Below are 13,980 nucleotides of genomic sequence, written 5' to 3'. Positions count from 1 at the left end.
ACATTAGCCTGAAGCACTCACAACCCAAATCTCCTTGATCCTAACACTTAAATCAATTAAACCATACAATTGAACTATAGACACACCAAAAACATCTACCTATAAATTTTCAACCTAAAATTCATCCATTTGCCCCATCATCGAACAAATATTCTATTTCATATGCTCTTGTTGACCCAAATTTCTATGATTTTGGCCCTCGAAAACCAATCAAATGCTTCCATCAGATCCTAGACACTCTGAAAACCCTACCCACAAAAAATTCAACCCAAAAAGCTTTGTTTGCCCCTTCATTACACCAAGATTTTGTTTTAAAGCTTCGCATTTACTGAAAAAAGTCCTTTCCAAATATGCCAGATCTCAACACAATTAGGCCAAACTGACCCTACCAGTCAACCCATAATGCTCAAAAACATCACCCTGCCAAATTTTAACAAAAAATTTCATCATTTTTCCCTCCATCACACAAAGTTTTTGTTTCAAAGTTAATAAATTAATTGAATCACTACCCCTTTAGATCTGCCTAATCCAAGCCTATTTAAGCTAACCTGATCCCACTAATTGATTGAAAATGCCTAAAAACCCACCTTGTAAAACTTTAGCCAAAAATACCCTTGTTTGCCCTTTACATAAAAAGATTCCATTTTGGACAATCTCATTGGTTCATACATGCAATCTCAATGGAATCATTACCCCTCTATATCTACCTAATCCGAGCCTATTTAGGCCAATCTGACCCCACCAATCAATTCAAGACGCTAAAAACCCCACCTTGTAAAACTTCAACAAAAAATACCCTTGTTTGTCCTCTATATAAAAAGATTCCATTTTAGACACTCTCATTGCCTCATACACACAAAACCACTGTATATACTCAAATCCATCTCCACCTTTCATTTTTTAACCCAAAATACCCACCATTATATTAGAATTTTGTTTTGGCCTCCACAAACATGAATTAACTAAAATCCCCCTCAAGCTTACCAAAATTACCAAAATACCTAAATTAAATAATTAAATAAATACCATATTTAATGGTATTTTTAACGATACTTTTTATTAATTACAATACTTATTTAATTTATTTAATTAATAAATAGTATTTATGAAAATATTGTTAATTAACTAACAATATTTAATAATTAATGGTATTTTAATATAATTAATTAGTAATTCTTTAATTAACAATATCTTTATTAATTATGGTATTTATTTAATTAATTAACAATATTATATGTATTTTTTGTAATAGTATTTTTATTAATTATGGTATTTAATTAAATAAATATCATAATTAATTAATAAATATTGTTAAATAATGTATTACTAATATTGTTAATTAATTAAATAAATTAAATAACTAAAGAAATATTGTTAATTAATACTGATTATTAATTAAATTAATTAAATAGTTCATTATGAGAGAGAGAGATGGGAGTGATGAGGTGGCTTCATGAGGGAGCAAGAAAGGTTAAAATGACGTGGCATTTTTCTACTTTAGTGTGTGTATCTCTCTCTCTCTCTCTCTCTCTCTCTCTCTATATATATATATATATATACGGAAAATAATGAAGAATAATAAACGATTATGAACAGTAATGATATGTAGAGAGATGTTATGTAGAAAGATAAACAATACTCAGAAAATTCTATTCATAAAGCATATAATTATTGGAAAACTTCTTAATAGAGATCTAATAGTACTTACAGATATATAGCACACACAGGTACAACAACAGATACTCTTACAAGATTACAAAAAATCTCTCAGAAAGAAAGCACTCACAACACTAAAATAACATTCAAACATGACTTAATACTCTTAAGAACTTATAGACTTCTTTATCAAATTTTACACCCAAAGTCTTGGACACCTTTTGCTTGAGAGAAGAGTGATTTATATAGAGGTGGCCAAGCTTTCTAGAGCGAGACCACTTTATTCGATCTTATCTTTAGGGCATCTATAATTGAGATACCATTTATCTTTTCTTATTGCGCATCTAAATTATTGAGATGCTTCCTTAACACCTTCTTGTCCTATTAGGAACAATTATCGATACTTTTACTGTTTCGGATGAGATGGAATTTTCAAATAGTATCATGACCGTAGTGCAGACTGAGAGAGTAGACACTTTCTGTCTCGAGGTCTTTCAAGATTCCTTTGCTTTTCTCTTTCATCTTTTCGGCCATTCGTAAGGACATTTCTTCGAGATCTAGTGGGTCCAAGTCTAGGAACTTACTTCGAAGCTTGTCCATGTAGGATTCAAAGATGGGCTGGAAGATGTCATCTTCTTCCGAGGTAGGCTTGAGGACGTCTATGAGATTAAATTTATCCCACCATTTTATTTCAAGTTTCATTTCAATAGTTGGAAGCATCCAAGAAATATCCAGGTGACAACTTCATTTTAGAATCTAGGGGAGTCGAAATGTATTGAAGAACTCGAATTGTTTTACATGCTCGAATTCCAAATAAGCTCTTCCTTTACCAAAAGCTCTATATTTGTCCATGAGCTCTTGGTGAGGGAAGATATCATCGGAAGCTCCCCAAGAGGCCCACCAAACATATGCCCAGTCAGGGTATGGGCCTTGAAAGTCTTCGGAGAAACGAATGAACCATGAATGTCTAAAAATGAAATTTTGCAACAGAAAGACTCTATACCAAGCATTTTGATAATCTCAGTAATTGAATATTTTGGGCCTTCTATCAATAGGCTTGGTGATGAATTTTGGCTTGCTTGCATCACCTCAGGCAGACAGAGAGATGAACTTGACTATTACTAGCTTGGAATAAGCTAGTTTAGTTTTATTTGGATCTCTAAAATAGTGTTGAATTCGTGCAGGTCCCGTATGAAGAAGAATTTCTTCATAATATTTCTGGTCCTTATTTTGACCACAGACAGTGAAATGATGCCCATCTAGAATGGAGAGGGCAAGGTGCTGAAGAACTCCTTCTGGGTTAACATGAGTGGAGACGGCAGCAACTTCTTCTTGTGAGATAGTTATCACGAAATCTGATGAATTAGGCATATACTGGCTGGAATTAGCCTCTTCCATCGCTGGAGATGGTTCCTTAATTAAGGGAGACATTAATGGGGACTGATTAGTCCTTGAACTTGCTCCGATCTCATAATTAGATCTTGGATTGGACTCATTAGTCCTTTTAGGGTGCTTGGAATTAGGACTTAGAGGAAGATGAAGTCTTCTGTCGGTCATCTTTAATTAGATAACCTTACAAAAATTCCTTGGTCAGAAAATCTGGCAAATCATTTTCAGATCCTTTAATATGTTTAATATCAAAATAAAAAACCGACACAATAGCTTGCCATCTAGCAAAAATTTGTTTTGAAACCAAGTTTTTCACATTCTTTTCTAAAATATCTTTGGCTGATTTGCAATCAATTTGAAGAGTAAAATGTTGGTTTATCAAATCACTTTGAAATTTAGTGATGCAAAGGACTATGCTGAGCATTTCTTTTTTTACAGTAGAGTATTTTTTTCTAGGTATCATTCCAGGTTCCTGAGGTGAACCGGATTATCTCATATTTTCCATCTCTTCTTTGTTTTAGGATTCCTCCATATCCTATTTCACTAGCATCAGTTGCCACTATCTTTGGGGATTTTGGATGAGGGATATTGAGGCAGGGAAAGGTTTTTACCCTTTGTTTAATTTTTCTCACTTTTTGAGTGAATTGTTCGCTCCATTCTGGAGGATTATTCTTCAATCATTTTTCGAGTAATTGGTGGTCTTGGGCTATTCCTCTATAATAGTCTGCTACATAATTTAGACTGCCTAAGAATCTTTGAAGTTGGGTTTTATCTTTGATCTCGTCAGGGAATTTATCAGCAAACTCTATCACTCTCTGGATGGGCGCTATTGTTCCTTTAGATATCTGGAATCCTAAAAATCTAATCTCTGTTTGAAGGAGTTTCATTTTCTTAGCAGATGTTGTTAATCCATTTTCTTTCATCACCCGGAGGAATATATTCAAATATTTCTAGTAGGCCTTTATAGATGAAGAATAGATCAATACATCATCAATATATACTATTATGAATTGAGTATAGGGGGTGAATATTTCATTCATAATTCTTTGAAATTTAGATGGGGCATTTTTCAGCCCTACATTCCACTCATAGTGGCCGAAAGGCACTATGAATGCAGTCTTGTATCTATCCTTTTCTTCTATTATAATCTACTAATAACCTGATTTTAGGTCGAATTTTGAGAATATTTCTGCGTCATATAGACGGTTTATCAGATCATGCTTATTAGGAATGGGGTATCTAATCCATCTTAAAGCTTTATTGAGGGGTTTGTAATTTATTACGAGTCTTGGTACTCCTCTTTCTATTTCTGTTGCGTTTTCTACATAGAAAGCATGGCAGCTCCAAGGGGATTTGCTTGGTCTGATTAGACCCTTCTCTAATAAATCTTGGATTTCTTTCTTACAGATTTCCAATAATCTGTTATTGCAAGGAAAGAACATTTTTTATGTCTTTGGTTTAATCTTCTTCTTGATAAGAGACGAAGGGGTTTCCAAGTTGCTCATGGCTAACCCAACAATCGGAAAATCATTTGTCGTTTCAATGAGGGGTCCTACTATTCCGTTTGGTTTATTGTTCTTTCATCTTGAAAGAACCTATTCTATGTCTTCACTTTTCTTGGAGAGATTAACAAAGGAAAAAGAAGTTCGGAGAGATTGATGAAATTTTTTAATCAATTGGGTTTTACTTTGAAAATTTGAGGAATGGTAGAGGGTAAATTCAACATTTCATTTTTTCTGTTAGTATTTAACGCTAATGACAATTGTCAGAAATAGTAGGGGTACTTTAAGACAATATATAAGCAGTAAAGGTAGAGTTAGTCAATTAGATAAACAGGAGGGGTAGTTTAAGAAATTTACCTATTTAAATTTATGCTAGAATAAAAAATATGAAATATATTATATGAATATGTTCGTAGTTGTATAAACATATATAATCATAATATAATATGTTTTATATTGTACCTTTTTCAAAAAATAATAATTTGGGTTGGAGTGACTTTTGGTTAGGATTCAGTTGAGCCAAATCGAAATTAAATTCAACCCATTTGATATTCCTAAGTGCCCATTTGGGAGAGGCTTTTTCTATTCCAAGGTAGGCCCCATATGGTAACACCAAATAAGTTGTGTTAGGTGAAAATCCAAAAAGTCGATCACTATGTTCTAGATGCCAAAAATACAGAGGTTTACTACTCGAAATAAGAAACTACTCTAAGTAGCTTTTTTGGAACACAGTGTTCAACCACCACAATTGAATTACCGCACCTCGCCACCATTGTAGAGTCCTCCCAAGAATGAGAGGAGAAACAATCATGCATTTATTCTTTTGCTAACTTTGCCAAGGCTGTCTGGTTTGGTTGGAGATTCTCATTGCGATCCACAAACTCCAACTTACAAACATCATTGGTGAGAGGTGGACAGCAACAAATTTAGGGTAACTAAATACGATGGTTGTTCTATAGGCTGTGGAACCAATTGTAATGCCCCACGGTAGTGATATAATACATGAGGTCTATAGTGAGAAATTAAATGGTTGCCAGTCTCATATATTTTATTACTAACATGGAAAGTTATCATTGATTCCACAATTCATCGAACCGAACATCATGTACTAGCTCAATATGTTGTTAGGCATAATATATAGATCCATGACATGTTTCATACACCTATTTTCTTGACGTCGTTGGTTTCCAATTAGGGCTGCAAATTGGGCCGGGTGGTTGGATTGAGGCCAACCCTAGCCCAACCCTAAGTTCTAAACCCCCAACTCTAACCCTAACCCTAACCCTAACTAAATTCCTTCAACCCTAGCCCAACCCAAAGTCAACTTCGGATTGGGCTAAGCAAGGGTTGGGCCCACCCCAACCTTCTTCTCATCCCTTAAAATCTCGTAAAACTTCTTAATCTTAAATCTTAACTCAACTTTCATTACATATATTAATCCTATGTTTTATTAGCACTTGTTTGTTGATGCTTTTATTGGTTCTTTAAGTACAAAATTCCGAAAAATAAAACAAAAAAGTGTTTGAAATTATCAAATGACTATAGTTTAGTATGGTGACTTATAATGGATCTTTTATGGGCAGCAAGCTATGGGTGGCAAACAAGAGAGAGGAGATAAAGAATAAAATATTCAGAAAACATAAAATATGTTATCAAGGTTTTAGTGTTTCCAATTAGGATTAAGTGAAGTGATCATCTTAAATTATATAAATGATAGTATGTGGTGGTGGCTCTACAACTATCATGCATCTAAACAAATCAATGTACTATAGTGTCGGATTTGGATTGGATCGAGTTGCCCGAGGGGTCAAATTGGGTTCATAAGTTTCAACCCTAACCCTAACCTGAGCATCAACACAACCCAACCCCTGACTTTTTCAAGTTGAGTTCAGAGTAACCCAACCCCAATTTGCAGCCTTATCTCCAATGAGATGTAATTTTTTTCTTGCCTTTGGGCTTCAATATTAATAATAATAAAGAAGTAAAAGTAAAAGCTGTAACAAATTTGAATTTACTGCAGACAAACAATGCATTATGGAGACGCTTTTCTCTATAGTTGTTTATTCTCATCCTGTGAACAAAAATAACCTATCCCACGAGAAAAAGAACCACAGTTGATTTGCACTGGATTCGGGGCTTTATTGGCTGCTGTAGCAAAAGATATTGAAGTTGAGGCACACGCCATCGTCCACGTCGAAGGCCTCCTTGGCGTTGTTTCTAGACGATTTTCTTCCATTTATATTATTAACTATAGAGGGTGATGCTAAACAAGTCACTAAGCTCCTGCAGGTGTCGAGACAAATCCCTCATTAGTCATTATTTTGTTTGATTTGCCCTTAGGATTTGTGCTGTGTAACTTACTCTTTGGCTCAGTAGCAATTGCCCATCCCGGGTTATATGCATGGATGCTCCTTTTCTTTTTAGTGTAAAATACAAAAAAGCCACCACTGAAGTTTCTGACAATTATAAAAAATCTCTCTGAAGTTTTAAAGAACTCGACAAAAACCTCCCTTCTGTCATTAACCCAGATGGAAAACCAATAAATAAAGTTCCGAAATTCCCCCTGGTTAAGGAATTGCCCCAGTTTGTCCAATAGGATCCTCTGTGTGTTTAAGTCTCTGTATGCGACACCATTATCGTTCATGAATTTCAAACCCTTGTGCAATATCAATGGTGATTCTTATAATCTCCTTAGTCTGAAGCTTTTTTGTTTTTTCTTTTCAATGATGTCATGGACAGATCCCCCTTCCATCAGCTTAGTCCCCACGAAGAGCCCAAGATTTTCTTCAGTGCAAATGCCGTAGAACTGTAAAATAATTCCTTCTCTTTGGGGTCATGTGAGAACATACTCCCAAAGTTAGTCAATGCTCCCATTAGAGAGGCCTTAAATGTAATATCCTTGTGGATACTTTCAGACAACATTTGGCTGAGACAGACGAGCTGTTTCCAAGTGGATCCTCCAGCCCAAATGGAGCAAGGTTCACTACCCTGTATATTACATGACAAATCACAACCGAGGGAGGAGTCAAGGGAACAAGATAATACAGGTAAGCAACAAATTAAGCTTTCCTGGATTGAAAATCTTAACTAAATGAGTAGCCTGCAGTCTTAAATGGTGTGAGAAATGTTTCTAATTTCTCATAGCCATAATGTTGAACACATAAACAGAATGCAACTCTCTATTTAACTTTCCTATATAGAAAATCTGTTGGGACAAGACTTGGTTGGACAGCAATTATCTGAACTTTCAGCCTCTTAATTCAGGTTATCTGCAAGACTGATACCTTTGATGTTTCAATTGTAAGACCATAAGTTTCAAAATTCATGCTGAATAAAAGTTAAGGGCATTTATTTATTTGTTACAGCAATCAACCTTCTATCTTTTAGGCCATGTTCGTTTTTCGTGAAGTGAAGGGGGAAAGTTCCATTGACCAATTTACCTGTATTCGAATTCTAAAATTATGTGGGACCCACGGTAAATTTAATTCCCCCGGGTAAACGGTACCCTTACGACACTCGGGTAAATTGGTTTCTTGAGTGGAGGAGGGTAAGTAGATAAAAAAAAAAAAAAGAAAATCTCAAAATTGCCCCCCCACAACATATAAGGTTCAGAGTGTCTCTTCGACCTTTTCCCAGAAATCACCCCTTGGCTCTACGTTTCTCCTCTCTCACCTCTGGGCTCTTCGTTTCTCCTCCTCCACTCCGTTCTGCTTCTCCAAAAATCACCGCTGCGTTTCTCCTCTTCCACTCCATCATCTTGCTGCTGTTGATTCTCTCAGTTGCTACTCTGCTCGATCTAGTCATCGTTCCTGCTCCATCGTTGATTTTCCTCCATTCTTGCTGCTTCATCCTCCTCCACTCTGTTGCTGGCACTATTGATCCTCTAGAGTGCTATTTTGGATTTGAGATTTAATCTATTTTTCATTTCCGGAAATTCTTTTTTGTGTGTGTTTCTAATGCCTGTTCTCTCGGTTCATTTGCTTTTTTCCTCTTCGAGATGCTTTTGAATTTTCTTCTCTAAGATCTTTTTGAGTTCTTGTTCTTCGAGTTTATTCTCCAAGTAAGGAATTGGATTCGGGTGTTTCATTGGTTTTAGGTGCTAAGGATCTCCCAGTTATCGCCAGAACAGCGGGGAGGTTTGCCGGCAAAGCAATTGGGTATATTTAATTGGCTTGTGGACAGTTCGAAAATGTTTTGCAGCACTCTCAAGATAGGCAGGTATTTCTTCTCTGATCTTTTTCCATTTCTGGGTTGAACCCTCTTCCTTCCAAACAAGTGAAATTATTTGTTTGTATTTCTTATAGTGCACAGTTATATTTAACTCTTTAAACTAATTTGGATTGATATTATAAGAAATAATGTTATCCAATTTCTCATAATTAATGCTTCTTTATTTAATATTTACCTAGCTTGTACTTTATGTCTCTCAATTTCATTACTCTGCCACTGTCCTGGTTTTGGCATTGCACTATCTATCTAGTTCAGATAAGAAAGCTCTAAGATCATTTTGGAACTGATCATATTTCTCAGTCCTAAGGAGATGTTGATTCTAAATTATGTTATCTTGACATTTAGGTGCACAAAGAACTTCGAGATGCAATTGCACAACTAGAAGCAATTCCTTATGAAATACGGAGCATATCCGTCATGAATCCTAGTCCAATGACTCATAGGCTGATGGATAATCCAGAGACATCACCTTCTAGTAATGGTATTATAAAATGTTTTTTCCCTTGTCTTTTTCTTCTTATTGTATTTTATTGCATTGCTTCCTTTTATGAGTTTTGAATTGGCTATATTTTCTTTGGTGCTAGGCATTAGTGTGCCTGAGAAGCTTGATGAGAAGACAACTCAACTAATGCCATCCAAAAGGTTCTGCTTATCATACTGGATTTTTTTTCAATGAATGCTTTTCAAACTTATGATTATCATTGAAACTAGGCTTTTGCAAGTGATTTTTCCCAAGTATCTTGATGTATTTATGTACATCCTTCACTAGGACTATACTTCAACAACTTCAGGTTCAGCTGATTTGCACAGTCAAGCCACTACATATGCAAGATTGGCTGAATCTAGAGCTTTGAAGGCCAAGATGAAGGTCAGTTCATTGAAAGACAATAGAAATCTAGAGGAGCTTAATGATGAAGCTGGTCTTTTCACTGTTCTTCCTGTTTCTGCAGAAAGCACAAGGTTACTGCCAGATCGCAAGGGTAATGGTCCATCTAGTTTCATTTAATAGTCAAGCATATTAATTACTCCATGTTACTCCCAAGGTGTAGAAAATTCAAATGGACATTGCAAAATCCCTCTTAAGGAACACAAATTTCCCCAACAGAGGACCATCGCTGCTTCGGCTACCACTGATCCTTCTGACCCAAAATAAACTTCAACAACCTCCACCCAATACCCAACTAGTGATGCATGGACATGGACACAAGAGTTGGAACTCAATAAACTTTCAGTAATCTGACTTGGAAAGATGAAAAATGGATTCATAGACACACCTAAAATTGGAAATTTCTCATAAAAAATTGTCTTGTGAATTCTATCATCATATACTTATAGAAGTTTTCATAAGTAAATTAAAGTTTATTTTTGTTACCTACAGATATTCTATAAGAAAAGATGGAACCGACTGTGTATTTTAGATGTTCATTTATGTTAACTAAACAAGGAGAAAGAAGAAAAGCATTTGTATAAGTGTTCTCCCACCCATTAGAATCTATAGTGTCAGTATTTGACTTGAGTCCAACATAGACACTTCATCTGTTTAAGAGAGTCCATCTAACACTGTACTCAGCCACTTCTAAAACTAACATAGTCTCTGCTTGTGGGACCCTCTTCCCCTATGACCCATTCCTTTTCCCCTTTGTCTTGTTGGTAACCTTCAAAACCCCCTTTTCTTTTCTACTCTTGTCTTGTTTTCTTTGTTGAACCATTGATAACATCTAGTGGATCATATTCTACTCTTTCCTCAGTATTCCCTAAAAGTTTCTTCCTTACCTAAAGGTCCCAAACCAATACTGTTCAAAGCCATCAGACCAACTTCCCAAGGCTCCAGCCAAGCATCATTGTGCCCCCTCTATAATTTAAAATCCATTTCTCTCCATAACTATAATATGCTTGGACAAGATGAAGTTGTTGTGGTGGGAAAGAACCTACCCTGAACCCAGAAACCTATTCTAATAAGACTCAAACATCACGCTTTACCCATTTCCTCGGTGCCTTCGATGTTTGAAACCAAATTTCTTATCCGAAGGTTTTCTTCATCTTCATTCCCTTCTTCTTTGGAACTGCCCCAAAAACTCCCAGCTTTAATCTAGCAAAAACTTTTAAAACTTGCACTGTTTGATTAGTTTTCTGTCCCTCTTTACTGCATTAGGAATTTTCTCCCTTGGTTAAAAAACGTCCCTATCCGCGTTGATCCTTTCTAATTCAAAAATCGCATTCTTTACTATTATGACTCCATTTGTTTCACTGTGAAGTACAAAACATCTTCCAATCTGTAAAATTTCAGTTAACATTTGGCTTTTGTGACCAAAACCTTGTTTTATGTCCATTATACATAGAAATGAATACAACCTCAACTAAGCCTTGCCCCATCAATATGGTATCAACTACATGATGCCCGTTCTGTCATTCCATGCTGTTTAGTAACATATTCATTGTTAAATTATGAACCTTCATCCTCAGACCATTTCTCACCAGTTCAACCTATATACTTTTTGGCCTACCCTTAGCTCATCTAGGCCCTTCAACTTGCAATAGATCATTTCTCCTCACTGATGAACTTGTGCATATTTTGAGGATAACCTCTTTTTTATGTTTAGGCATGGATTATGTAGATATTATAATTTGTTATCCTTTTTGTCCAACAGTGGCTTCCATGTACATGTTAAAATGAAATGTGCTATTCAACTAGGTAAAATATCTGAACTCTTTTCTATTCACAAAAAATCTAGGCAATTCAAGGTCCACTGTGGAATTGTGTAGCATATGTATTAATTACAAATCAAAAGATTCAAAACCTGTGTGCAACACTCTATCTAGTTGGCTGGCTTCCTGTCCTTTTTTTTGTTGGGAGGGGGAGGGGAGGTAAGGACAAGTTGGCTTTCGAGAAAATGGATTAATGGATAGTTGATGGTTTAATTTATTGTTGGCCATACCTTTATCTTTCAATTATTCTCTTTAAAACAAAAGCTTGGCTTATAGAAGTTCATGGCTGCCTTTAGTTCATTGCAACTTCATTCTAATATTTATTATTGACTACCCAAAATAAGTTCTAATCTTTATTATTGATGCCAGAGCCCAACATTAATATAGTACAACATGAATGATGTGATTTCTGTCGTGCAATCAGTTACAGAGACCCATGGAATTTAGGGTTGGAGAAGTACTTAATATTAATCACATGGGTATGTTCAATCATATTCACATAATACAGCATATGCTATACCATGTATATGCATGTATGGTTTTTGTCATGCAAAGCATTCTATAAATTTTTGCTATTGCTTTTGATTCATTTCTTGTTCAAAGACATTAGTACTGTTTATATGATTTGTTCTATTAATTGGGATTTGTCTAGTTATATCTTCTTATTTTAGATGGAATATTCTCAACAGTTTTTGACATAGGGTGCAAATTAGGTTGCCAGATTTACACCAGACTCGGTCACTCAGGTTCAGATCCATTCAAAATTTAACCAATGCTCAACCCACGTGACCCAAGTTACACCCCGATTAGTATGTTTTTTGTATTTCATTCCAAAAATGAAAGAAAGAAACCACAAATGCAATATTGATATATTTACCTTGTATATACCATGTTTTGGTTGAAGCAATTGAAAATTCTAAATTTGATTGCATCTAAATTCTGAAGTGATTTGGCCTTCAAAAAGAAAAATCTGAAGTGATTTTGTACCAACAAGTTCTTCCTAACGTGCTTTATGCTAGGTGGGAATGTTACAGCAGTTCAAGACTTCGAGTGATGCTGTTAAAGCCTCTTGCTAGGTGGCATATCTCACCCACAAGTAATTTGATAGTCACTTTGTTATGCATGGGAAAGCTCATAGGGAAAGAGAGAGGAGTTACATGAGTTAGAGTCGATGATAATGATGATATGGAAGCAAAAGTTGAGCCTAGTAGCCGATTAGCTCAACTCTCTTTTTTATTACAAGGATGAATTTTTGTTTCTTAGAAGCTTGGTTGTCAAATGTTTCTTACAAGGATGAATAATTAGGGCACTTTTTTGGTTGTCAAGTGTTTCAGGCTCATTTTTGGTTGCTGTTTGTGGACCCTATCGAGCTATTTCAGGCTCTTTTATCTTCACAGTTCAATGATGGTTCAAGGATGCTGTTTGATCAAGAAGTCCAGATGCTCCCTTAGTTTTAGTTTTAGTTTCAGTTTTAGTTTTTTTTTTTTTTTTGGTTGTTTTCTTTCTTTCTTTTCTTTGTGCTTGTTCTCTTCTCTTCATCTGTTTTACCAAAAAAAAAAAGAAAAAACTGGAATGTATTTCCGTTTTGAAAGTAGAGGGCAATGAGTGCCTTTATCAAGAAGACTACTTGGTATATCTCTTGAGACGGTTGTAGTTTATCAGTTTTGGAAATTAAATAGTCGCTTGTGAAACCAAAGTGAAATCAGTTTTTTTGCTTCTTATTTATTAATTTATATTTTGAAAGCACCATTCTTTTACTTCTAATACTTCTATGGGCTGTTTGGTATTTGATGGCTAAGATGGCCAAATATTTTGCAGTTGCAATATAAGATCCCCTTCCTAATGGCTGATGCAATGAAAGGGTAAAATTGGAAAGAGATGAAAAAAATAACAAGTTACCCAGGAAAATGGGTGTTGCAAAAGAACATGTGAAAGTAAGGGATTTCATTTACCTGGATAAATCAAACAAAAAACGAACATTGGGTAAATGGAACATGGCCTTAGCGTTTTTCTTTTGTAGAACAGAACTAAACAAGGGAAAACAAAGAGAAAGTAATTAAGGGAAAAGGTAGCAGAGAGAGAGAGAGAAACATGCGTTTGGCGATGAATCTTCAAATCAAGGAACTCGACGTCAATAATGAACTTCCTGGTTAACAAAGTATCGATCACCCAGACAATCGTCGTTATTCTTTATCTGTTTGTTTGTTATTCCTGCAATATCAAGTAACATGAAAAGAGTTCACGAAGGAAGCAAGAAGCTGTTCTTTTGCCATGGATATGCAGTGTAAAAAAAGGGGGAATTTAACTAATTAGGCTCAAGTAAAAAATTAAATAAATATTGTGCAACCAGTGCCTTTTGATCTCCCAAAGAACATACGACTCGAATGATGAAGGATGCAATTGGGGGTTTATGCTTTTCAAAGCAGATTTCAGGGCGGTCTTGACCCAGGTCTTGACGGATTTCTCTTGCCCGGAATGAACAAGAACAAGTACAATC

At 35.5% G+C, this 13,980-nt stretch overlaps 1 long non-coding RNA gene across 7 annotated transcripts; it reads left to right on the top strand.

The window, feature by feature from the left end:
* The first annotated feature begins 8,172 nt into the window (after window positions 1-8,172).
* On the top strand, window positions 8,173-13,104 carry LOC104585972 (uncharacterized). Of its 7 annotated transcripts, none has more exons than XR_016083480.1 (6): window positions 8,173-8,492; window positions 8,644-8,761; window positions 9,123-9,258; window positions 9,362-9,419; window positions 9,547-9,757; window positions 12,503-13,104. It is a non-coding gene; the product is annotated as an uncharacterized LOC104585972 (long non-coding RNA). The 7 variants fall into 7 exon arrangements; XR_016083481.1 differs by adding an exon at window positions 11,853-11,962 and having other exon boundaries at window positions 8,173-8,765; window positions 12,518-13,104; XR_016083479.1 differs by adding an exon at window positions 11,853-11,962 and having other exon boundaries at window positions 8,173-8,765.
* Window positions 13,105-13,980: the final 876 nt, after the last annotated feature.

This window comes from Nelumbo nucifera, chromosome 3 (assembly GCF_055504915.1).
Source record: "Nelumbo nucifera cultivar China Antique chromosome 3, China Antique-T2T, whole genome shotgun sequence".
In the NCBI taxonomy this organism is placed as follows: Eukaryota; Viridiplantae; Streptophyta; class Magnoliopsida; order Proteales; family Nelumbonaceae; genus Nelumbo; species Nelumbo nucifera.
This window is presented reverse-complemented; position numbering and strand designations above follow the sequence as displayed.